Source organism: Myotis daubentonii, chromosome 18 (assembly GCF_963259705.1).
Source record: "Myotis daubentonii chromosome 18, mMyoDau2.1, whole genome shotgun sequence".
NCBI lineage: Eukaryota > Metazoa > Chordata > Mammalia > Chiroptera > Vespertilionidae > Myotis > Myotis daubentonii.
In genome coordinates this window covers 8,099,283-8,122,126 of record NC_081857.1, presented here as the reverse complement: position 1 = coordinate 8,122,126, position 22,844 = coordinate 8,099,283, and the positions used below count along the sequence as shown (strand labels likewise).

General features: G+C 51.0%; 1 protein-coding gene across 5 annotated transcripts in view; it reads right to left on the bottom strand.

Annotated features, from left to right (window-relative positions):
• ATP2B4 (ATPase plasma membrane Ca2+ transporting 4) overlaps positions 1-22,115 on the bottom strand; it is a 96,367-nt gene extending 74,252 nt beyond the window's left edge. For 3 of the 5 annotated variants that reach the window (XM_059675711.1, XM_059675707.1, XM_059675708.1), the window contains exon 1: positions 21,686-22,114. The gene's annotated coding sequence lies outside the window, so the exon portion shown is untranslated. Of the gene's footprint in view, positions 1-21,685 lie in introns of all 5 variants that reach the window. The other 2 variants (XM_059675709.1, XM_059675705.1) reach the window with 2 other exon arrangements.
• Positions 22,116-22,844: the final 729 nt, after the last annotated feature.

Below are 22,844 nucleotides of genomic sequence, written 5' to 3'. Positions count from 1 at the left end.
TGGGGGGGGTTGAGGGCGGGGGGTGGGTGGGGGGCGAGGGAGGCAGAAGAGAGGCATCGCATTTCACAATGGAGGGAAACTCAGGGCGTCAGCAACTGGGGACACAGGCCTCTAGCATCCAGAGTACAACACCCCGGGACGAACCCCAACCCCTTTCCACCGCGACTTCCTGGGCCCTAAAACCGACACCAGCCTCCCCCCCCCCCCCCGGCTCCCCCCCTTCCCATACTGGGAGCTCTGGGCTGGGAAGGCCCTAGACAGCGAGCCAGCCTCCCGCCCTCGGGAAGTCCCCTGGGCCTCGATCTCCAGCTTCACCCCCTCCAGCCCCGCAGCAGAGCTTGGGGCGCAGGTCGAGACCTGCAGGCGCAGTTCGGCTCCCCGCGGCCCCGGCCCGCCCCGCCCGGCCCCGCCCCGGTGCAGCTGCGGCAGCAGCTCTCAGCCCTTCTGCAGGCGGCTCTGCACCGCAGGCAGAAAAGGCGGCGGCTGCACCATCCAGCCAGGGATTACTCACGGGAGGGCCGTGACTCAATCGGTCCAGCAGCCAAGCCGCCCTTCCTCCCTCCCCTCCTTCCCCCCCTCCCCCCCTCCCCCCCGGACCCGTCCCCCCCCCCCCCCCGCCACACCCTGGGGAGGAATCTCCGCCGCAGCCTCCGAGGCCGGAACCCGCCCAGTTCTCACCCCGCCCTTCACCTGGCTCCCTCCACACACCAAGAGCAAAACCCTGGGGTTTCAGGGCTCCGCGACCCCCCCGCCGCTTCCTCCCCGCTCTACGCGGCCGCGGGCGCTGGGAACGAGGGCTCGGCCGCCCCGGGCTTCGCTCAGCAGAGGCCGGGAACAAAAACGGGGGTGATCCCGGGATGTCGGCATGAAAGACGCTGTTGGCGTCCGGCGGGTCTGCTCGAACACAGGATGTCACAGCACATACAGGCGGCGTGATCTCATGAGTCCTCGCTCTGCAGTGCTGGGAGGACAGGGAGGCCAACTGGAGGGCTCCCCACTTGGCATATGGGGAACCCGACCCCTGGAGTAGAGGGTGAGACTTGGTCCGGGGCCGCCTGAGGGACCGACCTCGTGGTTTCCTTGGCCTCAACTGGCCTGGTCTGTAGAACGGAGGGCGCTGAGTTATGGCCCTTCCAGTTCTAGGACTGGTTGGCTTCATCAAACATTGGCTCGTCTCAGCATCCCCAGGGACACCGGTGAGCCCTAACAATGTCCTTTGTTATAGGGTGCTTTTAATTCCCCCACACACTTCCATTTGGATGCCACACTCCCCCCCCCAGAATAGATTATCCTAATAATCCTTTGCGGTTAGAAACAAATGACAGATGAGGAAAGAGAAGCTCAGAGGTTAAGGGACTTGCACAAGTGGCCGGTCAAGAGTGCAACTCGATTAAGGGCTCTTCTTAATGCCTGGAGACTCCCAAATCTTTCACCCACTTTGGGCAAGTCATTCACTTCCTGGGACTCAACTCATCCCACCCAACAAAGAGGGCTAACGTTTTACACGAGCTGGAGCCACGGCTTTCCAGTCCTCAGAGGAGCAGGGGCTTCCCCATTCAGGAATCTTCATACATCATAATCTACATATGTGTAGGCACTCTACGGTTTACAAGGTACTTTCTCTTTCTAACAAAATTGATTGATTTTTAGAGAGAGGGAGGAAGGGAGAGACACACACACAGAGAAACACTGATTTGTTGATCCACTTATTTGTGCATTGATTGGTTGATTCTTGTATGTTTTTGTTTGTGCCCTAACCGGGGATCGAACCCACAACCTTGGCTGATTGGGATGATGCTCTAACCAACTGAGTTACCCAGCCAGGGCGCAAAGCACTTTCGTATCCATTATCCCTTGTGATTCTTGTAAAAATACTGAAAGGTAGTCAAGATGATATTATCTGGCATTTTAAGGCGTGAAAAGGCTGGAGTATAACAGTTAAATGACATATGCAACAATAACACTGTTCTCTTCTTGCCTTGTCTCAGGAGCTTCTAGGGCAGCGATGGCAAACCTTTTGAGCTCGGCGTGTCAGCATTTTGAAAAACCCTAACTTAACTCTGGTGCCGTGTCACTTCTAGAAATTTTTTGATATTTGCAACCATAGTAAAACAAAGGCTTATATTTTTGATATTTATTTTATATATTTAAATGCCATTTAACAAAGAAAAATCAACCAAAAAAATGAGTTCGCGTGTCACCTCTGACATGTGTGTCGTAGGTTCGCCATCACTGATCTAGGGTAACGAATGTAATAATGAAGAATCCTCTGTAGTCATACATTCGAAGCATCTCCCTGCACTTTTCTCACCCACCTCTCTAAGATGGCCCAGGGAGGAAGGTGCAGGGGTGAGGCCTTCCTGTGGTGGAAAGATTCCCAGAGTCACACACGAGGTGGTACCAGCTCATGGATGAACCCGAGACTTCGTGTTCCAGCCCTGGAGCCTGCACTGAGCACGTGCCAACATTCTTTGGACAAGCCAGCATCTGATGGAGGCCAACGGCACTCACTCTCGAGTTTCTAAGAGCTGTTTGGGGCAACCTCCAAGAGGCTGGCCCCTCAGGATGTCATTCCAGAGCACCCTGACTGCTAAGGGTGCTGAGTCATCTACCACAAGCTGGGGACCCCTGTCCCTGTCGTACACACTGGACCCTGTCTTGGCCCCCAGCCCTACATTTGTTAACTTTTTTTTCTCTCTGTGCCTCCCTGCTTTTATTCTTGATCATTTTTTAAAGCCTCTTTTATTTTTTTATTTTGAAGATACATTTATTAATGCTGGGGACATGGAAGCAAGGAAGGGCTGAGCAGAGAAGAAGCAATCAGGAGACACCTAGGTGGGGCCGCTCTGGTTCCCTAGCAATGTTACAGGAAAGCAATGAGCCAGGGCAAGGCTGCTTTAGCTCACTGGAGAGTCAGAGAAAAGGGGGGCCTTGGAGACAGGCTGGGGGGGGGGCGGTTAGCCCAGGACGAGCTGCTGCCGCCCATTGTTCCCCTGGTTGCAAGTCTAGTGGGGTCCCTTAGAGTTTAGGAGATGCCCTCTTGACTGTGGGGGAAGAAAGGTGCAGGCGTGCTCCCCAGATGGAGAGCGCACCTTAAAAAGTGTATTTTCTTTAAAAAAATATACTCTGCCTCTTTCACACATTCACATCCCAGAGAACAAAGGCAGGAAAGCCTCCTGGTTCTCTCTAACCAGAGGCCAGGGTAAGAGTACAAACCCAGCAGGAGCCAGCCTCCCTGACCATAATGAGTAACTCTACTCACAGGTTTACAGGGGGATTGATTAGGGTGTTCCACGGCTTCCAGAAAGCCTGGCCCTGAGCTGAGCCCGGGGAAAAGCCACTTTGCATTTTTAACTCTCACTTCAAACACAGGTTGGCCTGCACCTTCATGTGGGATCCAGGCACACAAAGGGAGGGAAGGAACTTTTCAAAGGCAGTTTCAAGAGCTCCAAGCTCTCTCCCTTCTCTGATCTCTTCATCCCACACTCAGACCTCGGCGCTCCACCCAGGCTGGCTCCGGACTGTCCCCTTTCATGGCAAGAGCTGCAGGCATCAGTGTCATTATTTCCCTTCAAAAATCACATTGACCTGTCACCTCTGGTTGTCCGCTATTATTGGATTCCATAACCATGTTTGGGACTGACTGGTGGCCAATTCCTTATGATGTAGGAAAACACTCATGATATAGTATTAGTTAGGAAAAGATCTGAATAAAAAAATTCAATATTTGCCCTGCCTGGGTAGCTCAGTAATCAACCAATGAATGCATAAATAAATGAAACAACAGATCGATATTTCTCTGCCCCTCTTCCTCTCTTTCTAAAATCAGTCAACAAATAAAATTTAAAAACAATTCAATATTCAATGTGTTTCCAATTTATTAAAAAATGTATATATTCACTCACATATATAAAAGAATAAAAGGGGCCTGGCTGGTATGGCTCAGTGGTTGAGCATCCTCCCAGGAACCAAAAGGTTGCAGGCTTGATTCCTGGTCAGGGCACATGCCTGGGTTGTGGGCTCTATCCCCAGTAGGGGTGCGTGCAGGAGGCAGCTGATCGATGATGTTCCTCTCTAATCGATGTCTCTCTCTATCCCTCTCCCTTCCTTTCTCTCTCAAAATCAATAAAAAAAGGAAAACATATTTTGAAAAAAAAGTAAAATAAGAGAATAAAATGGAACATACCAAAATGTTGTTATCTCTGGACTTATAGAAATCTTATTTTTTTCCTTTATGTTTTTCTGAATTTTCCAAACTTTCTAGAAAGATCTTGAATGGAAGCAACAGAGTTCAGACTTTAAGAGACATGGTTTGAATTCCACATCCCCCACTTAGTAGCCATGGAACCCTGGATAAAATATTTCCACTCTCGGAACCTCACTTTCTTCTCTGGGAAAGACCAGGAATGACACCTACTTTACAGAGTTGTCCAAAGGAGGAAATGAGGTCATGGAATGTCAGCATTTGGCATGGCGCCTGACAGATAGTAAGTGCTCAGTGAATGTTAGGGATTTATTGTTATGTATTGCTTTGCACTCAGGAAAAAAGAAAGTATCTTTAAAAAACTGAAGACCTACCTAGCTCAAAACCCACCATTTTTTTAAAAAAAATGTATTTTATTGATTTTTTACAGAGAGGAAGGGAGAGAGATAGAGAGTTAGAAACATCGATGAGAGAGAAACATCGATCAGCTGCCTCCTGCACATCTCCTACTGGGGATATGCCCGCAACCCAGGTACATGCCCTTGACCGGAATCGAACCTGGGACCTTTCAGTCCGCAGGCCAACGCTCTATCCACTGAGCCAAACCGGTTTCAGCCAAAACCCACCATTTAGAGTAGGGGTGGGGAACCTTTTTCCTGCCAAGGGCCATGTAGATATTTATAACATCATTCGCGGGCCACACAAAACTATCAACTTAAAAGTTAGCCTGCTATAATAATAATAATAATAATAATACTAATAATAATAATAAAAAAATGTGAGCCTGCTGTATTTGGTCCAACATTTAATTAACTCACCCCCAATGCCTTGGCAGGGCCAGACCAAATGATTTCGTGGGCCTTACAGGGCCTGCAGGCCCGACGCCCCCTACCCCTGATTTAGATGAAAGGATACCTGGGAAACACCAAAAGTCATGCCATGTCTCTGAAAGTGACCAGGACAAGAATCATCATAATGGATTGATGGCAAAAGCCTGGATGCACTTGTAGTGGTTCTCAACCTTCCTAATGCCGCGACCCTTTAATACAGTTCATGTTGTGGTGACCCCCAACCATAAAATTATTTTTGTTGCTACTTCATAACTGTAATTTTGCTACTGTTATGAATCGTCATGTAAATATCTGATCTGCAGGAAGTATTTTCAGGGGTCGCGACCCGCAGGTTGAGAACCGCTGACAGAGGGTCTCATGCTAAGTGAAAATAGTTGGAGAAAGACAAGTGCCACATGATTTCACTTATATGTGGAATCTAAAGAACAATATAAACAAGCAAGCAAAATAGAAACAGACTCAAGGAACAGACTGATGACTGGCCGAGGGGAAAGGGAGTGGGGGGCCAGGTGAAAAGGTGAAGGGAATGCGAAGTCCAGATGGGTAGTTACACAACAGTCATGGGGTGTAAAGTGCAGGATGGGAGAGATAGGCAATGATACTGTAGTAAGTGTGTATGGTGCCAGGTGGGTACCGGACATATCAGGGGGGACTCTTTGTAAAAGTAGATGATTGTCTAACCACTATGCTGCACACCTGAAATGAACACAAAATAATATTGAATGTAAACTGTAATTGAAAAATTTATTTTTAATTAAAAAAGAATCATCATAATGTAAACCGGAGTTCAGATGTCCCTGTCTATATGAGAAGGAAGCCACGACAAGGGGAGGGTGTCACACGAGGAGAGACGACTGAGGAATGCCAGGCCGATGAAAGGAAACAGAGAGGCTCTTGGGAGAAAAAAAATCACAGGGCTCGATCAGACCTCAGAATAAACTATAAAAAACAAGCCTAAGAAAAGTATACACCAGTTGGTGCTGGAGAAATCTTGAATAGTTTATGTACACATGGACAAAACTGTTTTTAAATTTTGTATTATTTTGAAACGTTGCTTCCTTGGGGTTGGGGCGCACTGGCCATCCCATCTGGCTGTGAGGGCTCGCTGGTCTGGGCTGGCGCTGCGCTGACCTTTGCCGGTTCCTTCCCCTACCCAAACCCCCTCTTCGGTGAGGTTGCTGTGAGGCCCGTGCGGTGTGCACCCTGCAGCTTATTGGCTTACAACGACCTCTCCTTTGGTGCGGTCTCTTTGGGGGCCATTTGGGAGAAAGAGAAACCAACAGAGCAACAGTTTTGATACTGAAAATGAACAAGTGTCCTTTTAAAATAAAGAACCGGTTCCTCCAACCCTCAAAAAAAAAAAAGTATGCAACCCAGAGGTATGAAGAGACTGAGAGGGGTAGGCAGGGGATGCTCTGTCTGGGTAGGGTAGGAGATGGCAGAGCTGCCAGGGCTCAGAGAGGATGGCCAAGGAGCTGAGTGGGAAACAGCTCTGACATAAACTGGGCACAGGTGAGCTCTGGGAGACAGGGGACATTGGGATGGCCTGCCCCGGGAGCTCTAAAGTGCAGCTGTTTATGGCAACAGGTGCCAGGAGATGAGGTTGGACAAAAGAAAGAAGTGAAAGGGGAATTGCCACCATTGCCAAAGTCCTCCTACAATGGAGCCCCGGCCCTCTCCCCACCTCCCAGCAGTGCCCACGCACAGTTACACAGAGGAGGCCCCAGGGAGCCTCCCAAGCTCCCAGTGGGGCCCAAGGTGGGGGAGGTGGGTGAAGGGGGACAGCCCTCAGTCAAGGGCTCAACAGTTCTGGGAGGCCAAGTCCCTAAGCAAAGTCTCCTGGGGCACTGACCACTGTGTCTTTACACAACCCAGTCACCAACGTCCTAGGAAGATCCCTACGGTGTCTGCCACCCAAGTGCCCTGGCTGCGCTCTTAGAAGTTTTATTTTTTCCATTCTCGGTTTGCCCGTTCTAATGCCGACTGGGACCAGACAGGCACAAAAGTAAGCAAAGCGGGCTGAGCACTGTGGGTCAGGGAGAGGCGGAGGCTGCGGTAAGCCAGAAAGCACAGGCTGGTCTGAAGGGAGCGCAGGGACAGTCCCTGCTGACCACTGCCCCGGGGAAAGGCAGGCCAGGACTGTCAGAGCTTCTCGTTTTTGAAAAGAAGCAAGACATTTGGATTTCTATGTGAAATTTTATGTTTAAAAATTTTAACCAACTATCATTAATCTGCAGGGCTGTTTAGCTAGGAGGAGGCAGAGAATTCGAGAGTTGAAATGTCCTTGAAGTACATTTAGGCCAAAGTATTCACTTTAAACATGACCAAGTTGAAGCCCAGAAAGGTCTAGTGATTTCCCAAAAGTGATAAATGGTTCAAATCCCAGGCCCCTCACCTGCCAAGCCAGAACTCATTCCTCCAGGCCACCTGCCTGTCACTAGGATGCCTTTGCACTTACTGAGGCATGAGGTGATGGAGTGTTCAACAGGGATGGTGACCCTGGGAAAGAAAAAGGCAACCTTTGCTGTGCTCTGCACTCTAGTTCAAGAAAAATTTGTATCTGCTTATTGTCATCCATCCATCCATCCATCCATCCATCCATCCATCCATCCACCCACCCATCCATCGTTTATGGATGATGACTCTATGAGCCAAGGACTGTGCTAAACACTGGGTATGCAGAGATGACAAAGGCACCACTTCTCCTTTCAAGGAGCTCATAGGCCAGCCGTGGGCAAACTACGGCCCGCGGGCCGGATCCGGCCCGTTTGAAATGAATAAAACTAAAAAAAAAAAGACGGTACCCTTTTATGTAATGATGTTTACTTTGAATTTATATTAGTTCACACAAACACTCCATCCATGCTTTTGTTCCGGCCCTCCGGTCCAGTTTAAGAACCCATTCTGGCCCTCGAGTCAAAAAGTTTGCCCACCCCTGTCATAGGCTGTGAGTGGGCTGGGCTGATGCCACAGCCAGAACTCACCAGTTGACACATCTCATCAACCCTGCTGCCTCAGGCCTGCTCGCATGCGCTCTCAGCTCATCGCCATGCCCTCACTTCTTCTGAAAGCATCTCCCATCCCTGAGAAACTGCAAGGGGGCTGGAGAACTTCCCCCACCCCAAGAGAGCCTGGAGCACTTAGGTGATGATGGATCGGAAGCAGGAGCAAGAACAGGGACCCAACCCAGCCACTCAATGCCAAGCCCCTTGCAGGGAAGGCAAGTTCTGGTTCGTGCATTGCCTTGGCCAAGCTGTCCCTAAAAGTTCTGTGTGGGTGTGCGCTGGGGAGAGAGGAAGTCCCAGGCTGGGACTCCCCTGGCTGTGTACCCAGTGGCCTGCTCCATTCGGATGACAGCTGGTGGCTTCTCTCAGGGACCAAATGGTGATCACATCCTTCGGCCCCAGTTTCCATGAGCAAGTGGAGCTCAGCCTGGTTTTCTCCATCAACGAGAAACTTCCCTTCCCAGCAGTGGCTCTGACAGCATCTGCTCCTGGGGGAGGAATGCAGGGCAGGAACAAACAAGGCCAGGTGGGTGCAGCTCCGCACCTGCCACTCTGCCTTATCTTGCTGGGACTCTTGTTGCGCAAGCATCAAGCACAACCCCAGAGCTGGCACTGAGGACAGCCTGTCATGTGGAAATGATGGAGTCGCCGGGGCTGGGGCTACTGGTCCTTTCTGTTCCTGGCGGGTAAGAGACTATAACCCTCTGACAAAGGTGTCAAGCCAAAGGTTAGCAGAGAGTAGATGGGCAGGTTTGTGCCAACATCCATGGAGAAGGAAAAGAGAAATGGAAGGATGGAAGAGGAAAATTAAAAATTCAACGAACACTTACTATGGGCCAGGCCCCTGGAACATGTATCACCCTTGATATTCATGTATTATCCTCATTTTCCAGAGAAAATGGAGTCTTCGAGGTTAAATAATTTGTCCAGGGTCATACAGCTGGCCAGGCAGACTGGAACCCAGTTCCACTGACTCTCCCAAATCTGTGCTGTGGTAGAAAACCATGCGGCTGGCATTGGGAAGGCTGACTGGTGGCTGAGGACACAGGGAATTGCTGTGGAGAAAGGCCCCGGGAGAGAGTCAGGATTTGGTGAACTCTCACCCCCGGGGCTGAAAGCCCAGTGGAAATCGGGGGTTTCTTCCAGTGATAGAGGGCCTGGGCATCCCGATTCCTCGGCTCAGTAAGTGGGTGATCCAGTGTTAGGGGTCTCTCCTTTCTCCTGCTCCCCTCACTGGGTTGAGTGTCTGATGTATAGGGCTCTAGGGCTATGCTTTCCTGGACTCCTCCACATTGAGGGACTGTGCCTAATGCCCCCATCAGATTTGACTGTGGGAGTTGAGTAGGATCAGAGGGCACACCCAGAGGCACACCCCTACATATTTCAGTGGCCCCTTTTCCATGGCCTAGACTCTTCCTTTTTCTTCTCTGACCATGGGAAGCCCAGGCATGCAGATGATACCAAAGCAAAGTCCACTCAGAAATGTTCTTATTGAACATTTACGATGAGTCAGGTACTGTTACAGGTGCCTGGGGCACATCAGTGAACAGAAAGAATAAGATCCTTGCCCCCATGGAACGTACGTTCCAACAGTACCAAAGTGAAATAGTTCCTTCCTCCCTCCCTTCCTTTCTTCTTTCCTTCCTTCCTTCCTTCCTTCCTTCCTTCCTTCCTTCCTTCCTTCCTTCCTTCCTTCCTTCCTTCCTTTTTTAAAAGAAAGAGCATGGATCTTAGTGTTAGAGAAGGCCTGGGCCAAATAACCAACCCTAACCAGCCAGATGACCTCTGGGCAAGCTACTTCACTCCCTGAATGTTAGCTTTCTCATCTGTAAAACAGAGACAATAGCATATTGTAGGGATGTTATAATGATTACAGATAATGTATATGAAACGCCTGGCATAGAGCAGGGTTCAAAATGGTAACCTATTTTCCAGGCACACCTAAACCCACATATTCCAGGACAACTCACATGGCCTCTTATTTCTGCAACCAGGGAATCATCTCCATGATATCTTAGAGAGAGTCAGGTGAGGTGAAGAGCATACTTGGATTTGAATCCACCTAAGGTCAAGGAATTTCCCCCCAGAAACACCTGCTCCCACCATAGGCCCCGATGAAGGGATAGGCCTACTCCCCCCCCAAAGCAGGCTATAGACAGCAAGGGTGCACATTGGACCTGGCTGGAACCAGCATCTCCTGGCATTTGGACTGACAGGCTGAGTTAACTTACCCTGTAGAGGTAAGTGGGAAGGTCCTGTAAACTTGGCCACTGAACCTGCTGCTTGGTTAACCACACCGGGTGCTCACATGGATAAGGGAGTGGCTAAGGGGCGAGTCTTTCTGTGCTTCCCACACCACGTCTGTGATGTTTCTCTGTGACCTCCCAGTCAAGCCCCTTTTACGTTCACTTCTTTGAGTGGGTTTCTGTTCTTACAACCAGATAATCTCCAAGACAAATCCTGTACCCGTCTCAGAAGGTGGTTGTTGTGACATAACTTGAAAGCAGCTGGCATTTCGTCGACACTCAATAAATGCTCTTGAATCTCTCCCTTTTCTTATCAAGCAGTCAGTCACTTAGCAATGGAAAGAGGAAATCCATATACGGGCTGCAGCAGGCTAGGACCTCAGCCTTATGCTTTATGAACATCTTCACTAACCCGTAAAATGAAGACGACACTAGCATTGACTTCATTATTTGCTGAGAATATTAAATGAGGAATCCAAATCTAATACCTAGCACATAATGAATGAACGTTAGTTAGCTCAGACTATCGTTTGCACTGTGGTTATTATTATTTAAGTGCTTATTATTATTTAAGATGCAACAAGTATTGTTGTAGGTCTTGATCTAGGTGAGGAGATAAGATACGGTAAGAGCAGGCTCTGGAGTGGAGAGTGAGGTGCTGGGGCTGGGCAGTGAAGAGAAGGGCCGGAAATGAGAGGGCAGCACACAGACCTAGCACGTCAGCATTTGTGCAGTGCTCTCGCCTCCCAGGTCTCATTGTCTATCAGGCCACTCTATAGGGTGCATAATAGAAGGTGATATTACACATTTTATAGATGGGGAAACTGAGGCTCAATAAAAATGTGTATAATATGTACCAACCAAATCTAAGTCCACTCTTTTATCCTGTAATACTACACTACCTCTGGAAAGTAGGGCAAGGGGCCAAAATAAGCAGTAAGGATTAAAAGAGAAACTGAGGGTTTCATTCCAAGGTTCCATTCAGATCCCTTCTGGGCGTCCCAGCAGACTCAGAGGCCCCAAAATATAAGTGGGGAAGGGGGGGATGTCAGAATCAGGTAACACTGGGGTCCCACCCCAGGGAAAGACATACCAGGCTAGCTGAGCACCCAGCTTCAGCACCAGCGCCAAGCCCTGGCCCGGGAGAAGCCTGGCTCTGGCAAAGGGCAAGGGCAAGTCCTTCGCCACAGGCTGCAATCTCTTGGTACCTGGGGGCTCTCCTGCAGTGGTCTCCAAGGCCCCTCCAGTTCAACTGTGTATGGAGTCAAGGCCTTCTCTTTTTGAAGTCGGGGTTCAAGTGTTCTCTAGGGACACAAGTGCACGTTCCTTAGAACACTGTTCCCATCAGGGCCTGCTGCACACCCCAGGCTCAGGACACTCATCCTGTGGCTGAAAGCAGCCACTCCCTGCCTCCTGGACACCACTTCTCCCCAACGCCTAGCACAGTGCCTGACCTGCAGTTTGAATCCATGACAATGTTTGTTGAATAAACAAATGAGCAAGCGAATGAATGACAGGTTGGCTCTGGCAATAGAATCAGCCTGCGTGGTCACATGATAGCAACCTCGCTCTGCTGACTCAGAGACCCCAAATCAGGGCTCCACAGCCACCCGGGCTGAGTCAGCTGCCAAGGAAGAAACTGGTCAGAGTGCTTCCCTCCATACTTCCTCTGACCTTTCAGAGAAGCTACGCTGAGAAAGGGTAGGGGCAAGGGTGCCCAGGCAGGAGGTAGGCTCTGCCCGGCCTCCCCAGGACTTCTGCACCCTCTCACCACGTGGCTTCTCTGGCTCAGGGCTCCCAGCCTGAGCAGGGCTGCAGAAGGGCCAGGAGAAGAAACGCAGCTCCATTGGGAGCCACACCATGATGGAGGTGGTGCCTAGAGTGTTTCACCTCTGCATCTTCTCGCACGCTAATGACCTTAATTGTTAATAATAGCAGCAACCATCCCGGCACAGAACTTAGGGTTTCTAGCATCTTTCTTCCCAAGTGCTCCTAGCACATGACCTCACGCCACACAGCATCCTTGCAGGGGCTGGAATGGTTCTCCCTCTGACACGGGTAGCGAAATTGGGGGCCGAGGAGGTTTGTTGTTTATCTAGGTCACAAAGTGAGACACTGATGGGGCCGGGGGCCCACTCACAGGCCCCCTCCAGCTCTGGCTCAGGCTCAAACTAGTCTGGTGTCCTTGGGCAGCTCTCTAGGTTTCAGTTTTCTCACTTACAAAAGAGGGAAACTGGACCATTTCTTCAACTCTATCCATCTCAAATGCTCTAAACACCCTCCCTCCCCAACCCCTGCACCCGGTCCAAAGCCTGGTGACAGACGGACGTCCTCTGTACCAAGGTCAGAAAGCCCCTGGAAGTCTGCATGCAGCTGCACCTGTTCCAGCATCCTAACAGATGTCCTCTGATGCTTCCCCTACAGAGGCTGTGGTGTACACGGCGGGGAGGCCACCTCCAGATATCACCCTAAGGGTCCGTGAGCACCACGAGCAGACTTTCAGAAAGCAGGCTGCTGAGGCCAGGCGCCATCCTGCCCTGGACACCAGTGCTGGCTCCAAGACGAGGTGGCCCAGTGGGGGGTGTGGGTGGGAGGAAGACTGCCTCCCGCACCTGCCAGAGCATCTGACTCTCCATGATGCTGAGTGTCCTCGACCAGATGCAGCAGCACCGCCTTTGCTCCCAACTCCCTCCCCTCCCCCATCCTCTTCTCCATCAAATCTGTCCCCTCTCCTCATTCACATCCTGTTTGGCAAGCACCTCCTCCAAGGATGACTTCCAGGTGAGCCCTGCCAAATTCTGGTCTCCCCATTCCCACAACACCCCTTGGCTCCCAGCATCACGTGACGCTGTGCCAGATGAGGCCTTAAGGGTGTGTCCCTGCTCTATCTGCCACTAGACAGGGGGAAGAATAGGATGAGTATTTTCCTACTGCCTCCTTTCTTAGGTTCCTCCTTCCTCAGATCCTAAGATATGAAGCAGGGCATTCAGGGCACACGAATAGTGGACTACAAATGGACAGCACTCTCCTCTCTATCCATGCGCAGCAGTTCTGGCCAGTTACCAGAAAGGCTAAGGCTGGGCTCTCAACCAGAGTCTGGACAAGGGCTCAGCCAATGTGTCTATGTCCAGGGCCAAGAGAGGGAAGGCAGACTGGCCTAGCAGCTGGAAACTTTACCCAAATTTTTTTTTCAAACCCAACCCACAGTTCAGATGAAAACCTTCTCTCAGCATCCCCTAGCATTGACTGGTCCCTGGTTCCCAGTGTCTAATCATACTAATATCAGATCGAACCATATTCAGTTGTCTTTTGTGGGTCAAAAGTGGTTGCATGTTGGCAATTTCATCTGGCTGGACCTACTGACTATTTGGGGATCATGAGCCCTAGGAGATAGTGAACACGCTGAAGGCTGATCTCTGTATCTCCAGCCAATCTTTCTGTTTCTGGCTTAGGACATCGTCAAGTTGTGGCCTCAGAAGCTACCGAGTAGGCACTTCTCAGTTGAACGACCAGGCAGGTGAGATGGGGAGTATTAATACACGTCCTACCCTTAGACCTCAAGGGTGGCTACCCACAAGGCAGAACCTCTCAGGTCTCCGTTGGTCACCCCCAGTAGAAAGATGGAACTTAACTACAGGCTGTTAGGTTGTGCTACAGTCTATGACAGTGATGGCGAACCTTTCGAGCTCGGCGTGTCAGCATTTTGAAAAACCCTAACTTAACTCTGGTGCTATGTCACATCTAGAAATTTTTTGATATTTGCAACCATAGTAAAACAAAGACTTATATTTTTGATATTTATTTTATATATTTAAATGCCATTTAACAAAGAAAAATCAACCAAAAAAGTGAGTTCACGTGTCACCTCTGACACGCATGTGATAGGTTCGCCATCACTGGTCTATGACAAAAGGGTGTGCTGTAGGCACTGAGAGCACTGCCTCTTTGTAGAAAAGGAGAGTCTTAAATCAGAAATGCCTGTGTATCCAAGCTCCTCTTCATCAGCTGCCCGGGTCTGGGTCCCACCGCAGCCCAGATCACCAGTTTCCGGACTCCCAGTCCCGTGCTCTTCTGGCAGCCCTGGCAGCACCGGAGAACAAACTCCTCCCTGTCTGCCCCCCTCCAACTTCCTGGCTCCCACTTTTTCAGGCTCCCTAGCAAGACAGAAGGGGAATTGACTAACGGATCAATAATAGCCCTCTCCTACATGAAAAGAGCCTGAGTCACGCTAGGCCTGGCCCCAGGGTTTCCAGGGAGAGGAGAAAGAGAGAGAGATGAGCAGTCCTGGAAACCTGATCTCTCTCCAGAGCTGGGCTGAGGGGGTGGGGGCAGCATGGTGATTTGGGTCACAGACAGTGCCAAGTCTTTAGGCAGCTTTAGGTCTTGCTTAACCCAGGCTTGAAATATCAGGGCTGGCACAGCTGGGTTCTCTCCAAATCACTCCATTATAGAATTCAGAGAGGATGTCTCTGATGGATTCCTTGGGAGACCCCTCCTCAAAAGGTAAGGTGAGTGCTTCTGGAAGCCCTCTGTGTGTAGGCTTCCTCAGCTGGCCCATGGGATAGGAGGAGGTGGAGTGGGGGGGGGGGGGATGCCTGCTCCCACCTGCTGCCCGGGGGGCCCAGCTGGCCCACCCACTGTGCCCAGCTGCTTCCCATCTGGAAGGAAAAGCCTGGTGTTGGCAGCAATGAGGGTGAGAGGGAAGACTCCCAGAGGGAAATCACATTGTCAGGACTCCCTTGTGTGTGTGCCAGTGGGGACCAGGGAGCTTACTTGGCCGGGAGTTTGGGGGATGAGTGAGTGGAGTCTAGGGCTGTAGGAGTCCTTCTTGACATTGACTTCTCTCCCCAACTTAGTGTTAGGAAAATTTCAAACCTGAAGCATCGGAAACAAAGTACAATAAACAACTCAAACCCTTCACTTAGATCAGTGGTTCTCAACCTTGGCTGCACATTAGAATCACCTGGGAATCTTTTTAAAATCCTGATTTCTGGGCCTCACCCTCCGGAAATTCTGTTTCTTTGTTACTAATGTTGTGGCCCCACCCCATCACAAAGAAACACAATTTCCGGAGGATGAGGCCCAGAAGTCAGGATTTAAAAAAGATTCCCAGGTGATTCTAATGTGCAGCCAAGGTTGAGAACCACTGTTCTAGCATATCAAGAGGAATTAATGCCAGGTAATCCCTCTAGCACTGGTTACTTGGTTAGGGTGGATAGCGCTGACTCTCCGTACAGACGGGTTTCTCCTTTTGTAAGAAGTAATCCACGAGGTGATACACTGAGACCAACCTTGTTCTCAATGGGGTTAGCATCCATTAGTAAGCCCAGCCTGAGTCAGCCATTATATTGGGGGTTGCAAACTGGTCCATTTCAAATTCTGTCATTACTTCTACATTTCATTAGCTGGCATTTATTTGTTAAGAGTTTTCCCTCCCTGCTCCATTTTAACTGTCAGAATAGACACATGGAATTTTTTATGCTGTGTCTTGCAATCTATTAATGTTATTCTTTTTGATGCTCAATGTGTCCCAAATTTGCGCAGTGGGAGTCCCTTGAAGCCAACTCCCATGTCCCTTTGTCACGAGCATGCTCTAGCTTTCTGCATAACATGACTCACTTGTAGTTTGCCAGTCCCAGACCTGAAGTCAGCCATTTCTCCCAGGAGCACTACTTTCTGTCCCTGGGGAGTGGTGCTTAGGCATGAAAGCCTGGGCATGAGGTGTGTTCAGTGCTACGGTGCAGCCTTGCTTCTGCAATCTCCCAGTGGACAGACCTAGGAGGCACATAGAGATACACAGGGTTCTTCCTCACCTTTCCCCAGTCCATGTTTTTGTCTCTCTTCTTCCATAGTGAAACCCTACTTTTCAGTAATATCAATAGTTCCTCACTTGATCTATTTCTACAATAAACAAAAAAGTTTCCAATTTATGACATCAATGACATGACCAATAACAGACCTGCAGAGTAAAGTTTAAGATTTTTTTTTTCCAGTTCTTTCTATCCTTAGACTATATATTCCATTAAGAATACAGAGTCAGGACTAAAGAATTAAACTAAACAATTACTTGAATTACTTCTTTTCTTATAGAGTAATCAAGTTGATATACAGTTAACTTGTGTGGTCAGCTTTAGGGTTTGTTTTTTTCTTTCTTTGGATCTAATTTAATTTGTGAATATGTAAACTATTTACCTGGTTCAAAAATCAAAATTGCCTGGCCCGGCCGGTGTGACTCAGTGGTTGAGTGTCGACCTATGAACCAGGAGGTCATGGTTTGATTCCCAGTCAGGGTATATGCCAGGTTTCAAGGCAGCTGATCAATGATTCTCTCTCATCATTGATGTTTCTCTCTCTCTCTCCCCCTCTCCGTTCCTCTCTGAAGTCGATAAATATATATACATTTTAAAAATAAAAACTGCCTAAAAAGGTATAATCAGTAAACTTTTACTTCCATTCCTATCTCCTTTACTTTGTTCCCACCCACCCCATATAGGTAACCATTTTAATTAATTTCTAGTTTGTCTTTCCTGTGTGTGTGTGTGTGTGTATGTGTGCTCATGTATGTCCAAAAAAAAAAAATCTGCCGTTTTCTCAACCCAAAGGTGTTATACTACATGCATTCTTTTGCATCTTGCTTTTTTTCATTTAATAACTCATCCTAAAAATGATATACGTTCATAGGGCTCCTTCCTATTCCTTGTTTTTGGCTTCATAGTACTCCACTATTTATGTACTATTGTTCATTCAACCAGTCTATTAAAGATGGGCCTTGGGTAGTTTCCAATGATTTCCTAACCTATTACAAACATGGCTCAGAGAACCACCTTGTGCATATGCATTTTGTAATTGTGAATGTGCATTTTTCTGGATAAATTCCTAGAAGTTGGACTGCTGGGTAAATGCTTATGTTGCTTTGTTAGATATTGCTCACTTCCCCTCCATAGGAGCGGTGCTGGTTTGTACGCCTGGCATTGATTTAAAATCTAGCAGGTGTTCTGAGCTGGGAGGTTCTCTGAGCCAACCTGAGAGTCTTGAACCTTCCGACCAATAACACACTACCCCAAGCTCCCTCTGCCCTGGAGATCTGGCAAGAGCAAAGGTCTCTTGATTCCATCCCAGTTCATCCTTCTGAATTTCTGTACTCCATTTGGAAAACCAGAGCAGAAAGAAGTGATGAGGCTGAAGGCTTTAGCCAGACAGGAACGATAGTGAGGAGAGGCAAAGGAGAGCAGGGGACCCTCGTCCCATGACACCTATGTTCTCACCTCTCTTTTCTTGCCTTTGGCCTCTCCACTATCCCCCAACACAAACTGCCTTCGACAGCTCCTCCCCTGCCTGGGCTCTGGTTCTAACTAGATCCTGCCTGGTTTCCCTCCTCAATCCACCTTCACGTGGGCCGATCAATCCCAGGGGACTGGGGCAGGGTGGAGGCAGATGTCTAAAGTCCCTGTCATTTCTGTTTTAACACGTGCAGAGGAGGTAAGTCAGTGGAACAAGAATGGCTCATACAAAGGGAAAAGGAGACAGAGAGATGCCGGGAGAGGAAGCTGAGCATAAAACATTCCACACCAGCCCCTTGGACTCCAGCCCAGGCACCTGCCTTATTGCTATGACCACTCTACAGAAAGGGGAAATGAGTGGGGGAAAGGATGCTCTCCCAGTTTGAGGGGGGCCGGGAGTTCTGCTTCCTTGTGACCCAGAGCCTTGCTTTTCTCATCCCTCTCTCCTTCTCACCCCTACCACCAAATAGCAACTGGGGAGGACAGGAATCGATGCATAGCTGAGGAGCAGGGAACTGAAGGGAGCCCTGTCTAAGGGGTAGGCTCAGGGGAAGAGGTCAGAGGGTAGGAAGAATTCCCCCAGCAAAGCCAGTGAAGCCCAGGGTAGGGCATTCCTCTTCAAGGTCAAATCAAACACCTGGGTCACCCTAAGCCAAACAGGCCTGGGGACCAAGAATGAGCACTTTCCTTTCCTCCCTGCAAAGCGTGGCGGATCTGGAATGCCCTAGATCAGTGGTTCTTAACCTTCCTAATGCCACGACCCTTTCATACAGTTCTTCATGTTGTGGTGACCCCCAACCATAAAATTATTGTCGTTGCTACTTCATCACTGTAATGTTGCTACTGTTATGAATCGTAATGTAAATATCTGATATGCAGGATGTATTTTCATTGTTACAAATTGAACATAATTAAAGCATAGTGATTAATCACAAAAACAATATGTAATTATATATGTGTTTTCCGATGGTCTTAGGTGACCCCTGTGAAAGGGTCATTCGACCCCCAAAGGGGTCACGACCCACAGGTTGAGAACCGCTGCCCTCGATGGACAGGCTTATCCATGTCTCTGGGTGCTGGTCTGGTCACGGCCAGCAGCATAGAATAAATGAGAAAAGGGCCCCTGGAGGTTACTGAGAGAAGCTAAATTCTTGAGTAGGAGGCAGTTTGCGGTGGAATGCTTGAATTGCTGACAGGTGGCAGCTGGCTCAGTGCTGGGTCAGCCGAGGCCCTTTCCTCTCCAGACCCTCCAGGGTGTGAGAGTGGGGAACACTAAGGCTCCCCAATACCTGTGCTTAGGAACTTCACCTCCCACCACACCACCACACTTCTCCCAGCACGCACACCAAGGGGAAACTCTTAACTGCTCTATATTGGCCCTCCCATGTTGACTTTCTTGTGACACCAAAGACCATAGAAATCTGACTAATCCGACTCAGCCACTTCCTCCCACTGTTACTGTGGGAGCATCTGCCTGGGTGAGGTAGATTCCCAGGCTCCCCCCAAATGCTACTTGCTTCTTCCAACAAACATTGACCAAGCGCTGTTTTACGCTTAGGCACTGTGCTAGGTGCGGGGAGTCCCAGAGGCTAAGGGACTGTGCTCCTTGGACTTGACCTTGAACTTAGCCTGGGACACGGAGGTGGACACTGTCAAGGGAAAGAACTGAGGCTCCCTCCTCGGCGGCTTGGAGCACCTTCTGCACCGAGAACTCGGTCCAGGCAGAGCCCGGGGTGGAGCCGAGGCGCGCGGGCAGCCGGCAGCGGTGCAGGCGGGCACCGGGCGCAGAGCCGCCAGGGAGGGGCAGCAGGTTCGGGTGGAACAGGATCCAGCCCTGCAGCCCCGGACCCACTGCTCAAGGCCGCGGGAGCAGGGTCCTCAGAGCACGCTAAATAGAGACCCCTCCCCCTAGAACCTACCAGAACCCACCCCTAGTCAGAGAACTGAAAATAGGAAGGTGCGCTGCGGGAATGGTGGGATTATGCGCCAAGAGGGAAGGGCGTGGGGGTGGGGAGCGTCATGATTTAGGGGGTGTACCCTGGCAAGATGGTGGCAGGGAGATAGGGCTCCCGTGCAGGAGCGAAGACATGGACCCCCACCCTCTTCCTGCAGAACAAGGGCTGGATTCTATCTTGGATCCCCTGCCCAACGGGAAGCCCTCATTCCCGTCTGGATCAGAATACAGGGAGGGAGGGAAGAGCTGTTCAGCTTTGGGGGGCAGTCAGGTCAACCATCCAGCACCTCAAAATAAAAACTGGTTCCTATTGTTTCCCGGGCCCCAGTTAAGCTCTCCTCTCAGCCCCTTCTCTCCAGTTTCTAAGCTCGATTTAACTAACACTCCTCCAACCAAACTAGCTGGGGCGGAGGGCAGCTGCTCCCTCTCCCCCTGCCTGACCCCCACACATGTGGGGGCTTCACGTCCAGCCAAGGAGGGAGCCTGGCTCATTAGCCCTCAGAGCCACCGCCTCTTCCTGCCTCCTCCCCCCATACCTTCCCCACCCAGTCCCTCCTGACCCGAGGCCCCTCTCCACCGCCCCTCCCCAGGGCCAGTCCCGGCGGCCAACGAAGACCCTCATCTCTTCCCTCCTTCCAGGCAAAGAGGGCTGGGAGCTCAGGGGGGGCTGGAGGGGCACCTCCACGTTGGAAGACCAGAAGGGGCAGCTTTGGGAGGGGCTCAAGGAGGGAAGGGAGGACCCTAAGAGCGGTGGGTAAAATAAAAAATAAGAAAACAGCAGAGGATCTCCACCCAGAGACGGAGGTGGCGCAGCAGAATGGATTTCGCTTCCCCTCCCCCAGCGGCGTCAGTTGCGGGCCAGTGAATTTCTTCATCTGACATCCCCCCCAACCAGGCCAACCGGCGCCGACGTCGCGTCTGCGAGTGATTGTGAGTCCAGCAGGAATGCCCAGGAGGGAGCTGCCTCCGGCCAGCAGAGTGCCCACTCGCTCCCAGGATGTGGCCGGCCCCTCCCGTGCCCTCCACACCCAGCCGAGGAGGAGCGCGCTGGGTCCTTCAAAGAGATGGAGGAGTGTGAGGCTGCACTCACTCCGGGGAGGATGCCAGTCAGCCTCCTCCACCCCAAGAGCCAGCCAGGAATGTGAGTGAGCGTGTGCGACGGGAGGGCGGGAGGGACAATCCAGCCTAAATGTCTCACTCTTCAGCCCCAAGACACTCGGGGACGCTCCTCCCCAGGACGCCTACGACCAGCCCCCCTGCACCAGCCTGGAAATTGCAAACTTTCCAACGCCACCTCCTCCCCTTTCTTCCCTCTGGGACCAGAGCTGCACGGGGCGTTGCCCTCGGAGACACTCACACAGTTGGTTCTTGACTCTTCGCACACAGTCAAACAACAGGGCGCAGGGAACTCTCAGCTTTTCCACAGCTAATTATAGACGTGAAAGTCTGAGGATGTTTTGCAAGTGGCAGAGAGAAACTGCTGAGGTTTCTCCACAAAGCCGAAGAAATTCCATTTGGGCACCCCTTCCTCACCCCACTTCTCCCAGCTGCCTCCCCGCGCCCCCTCCAGTGCTCCCATCTCCCAGTCCCCACCGCAGCCCCTCCTTCTCGTTGCAGATTTCTTACTCCGTTCTTTTTTCCTTTTTTTTTTTTTTTCCATCTCTCTTTGGGGCTTTCGAGAAAGGGAACAGACGCGGAAAATATTTTTGCAAGTTTTCCATTCAGCGGCTCATTCCCAAGCCCAGGGGGAGCGGGAGGGGGAGGGCAGGAGCAGATGGGGGCAATGAACTGTTTTTTCCAAAAGCTCCATTTGGGTGTGAAAAGGACAATCCCTCCATTTCCCTACCCCCACGGCCCAGGAATGACAAACACTAGGAAAACAAAAATAAGTCACTTGTTTGATTATACGATTTCTCAGAACTGAGTCTAGGAAGGAAATACAGTATTTGACAAATCTGTGCGCGCGCGCGTACATACACACACACACACACACACACACACACACACACACACACACACACACAGCCCAAACCCAGTAGCAAGAAATATGCCAGGAACAGGAAATTCAGGGAGTTTTAGAAGCCAGCGAGAGGAAAGAAACAAAGTTTGCACATCGCGAGTCAATTCATTCTCTGCAAGCCTTACCTCGCTTTCTTTCTAGCAAAGATCCAGGCTTCTGCAAGCAGCACTCTCCCTCCGGGGTTCCATGGACAGGGTAGGGCGGGGTGACCACTGGTCTCCCCAATGAGCAGCCACGCTGGAGATGCCGGCTTGCTCTCCTGCCTTTTTTTTTGCAGCGGCCCGAGAGCGGGCCGGTCTCCTCCGCCGGCCCTCCCGCCGGGAAGGACCTCAGGTTCCTGGAAGCAAATGCTGCGGGGGAGCTGGGCGGGTGCCTCCGGTCCTGCTCTCCTCGGAAGGATGGTTCCCCAGGAAGTTCGCGCCTTCCCCCTCGAGCCCCAGCTCGGCTGGTCTCAACGGCGGAGCTTTCTTAAGAAAACGCTTGTCATGGCAACAGCTTCGGCCAACTCGGACCGACTCCAGTCCGCCCGCCCGCCCGCTCTCCCCAGCCGCGCGGGAGGAGAAGGGGCGGAGCGCGAGCGGCGAGGGGGGCGGGGCTTGGCGCGGGGCCAGCCGCGCTCCGCCGTTAAGGTGGCCCGGCCGGGAGCCGCGCTGCTTCCTGGTCCGTCTTAAGGGGGACTGGGGAAAAGGAAGGGGAGGAATCCTTCCTCCTGGGCGTGTGCTGTCCGCCCAGGCTCGCTCACTTGTTGAAAGGAAAGTAGGTGCGGGCGGAGGTGGGGCGTGGAGGTGGGTTGCAGGGCTCAGCCGTTGCTGGGTGGAGGGAAAAAAGGAAGCTTGTGCAGGCGGTTGGCTTCCTGCAGCTCCTCGGGGCCCCTCAACCTCTTACTCACTTAGACACAGGAACCAGAAACCCGAGGTGTCTGCGGAAACTTGTACCATCTCCTCTCACCCGCTGCCCCCGTCTGAATAGGGGGCTCAGCGGAGAAGGAAAAGGAATGGCTTGGGGTGCGCACACGCGAAGGCACACGCCTCGTACACAGTCCTCACCAGATCACACACACACAGTCCTGGGTCGCATGCTGCTCCCTCTTGCCTCTGTACCCCCAAGAGGCACCTCCACAGTGCATGATAACAGCTGCCTATTTTTGAGACCTACTATGTGTGGCCTGTGGCACCAAACGCTTTGCATGCACGGTGTCCTTTCGAATACACGTGACACTCTTACCAGGTCCTTATTATTACCCTTGTTTCAGAGGTAAGAAAACCGAGGGTCAGTGATGGGCCC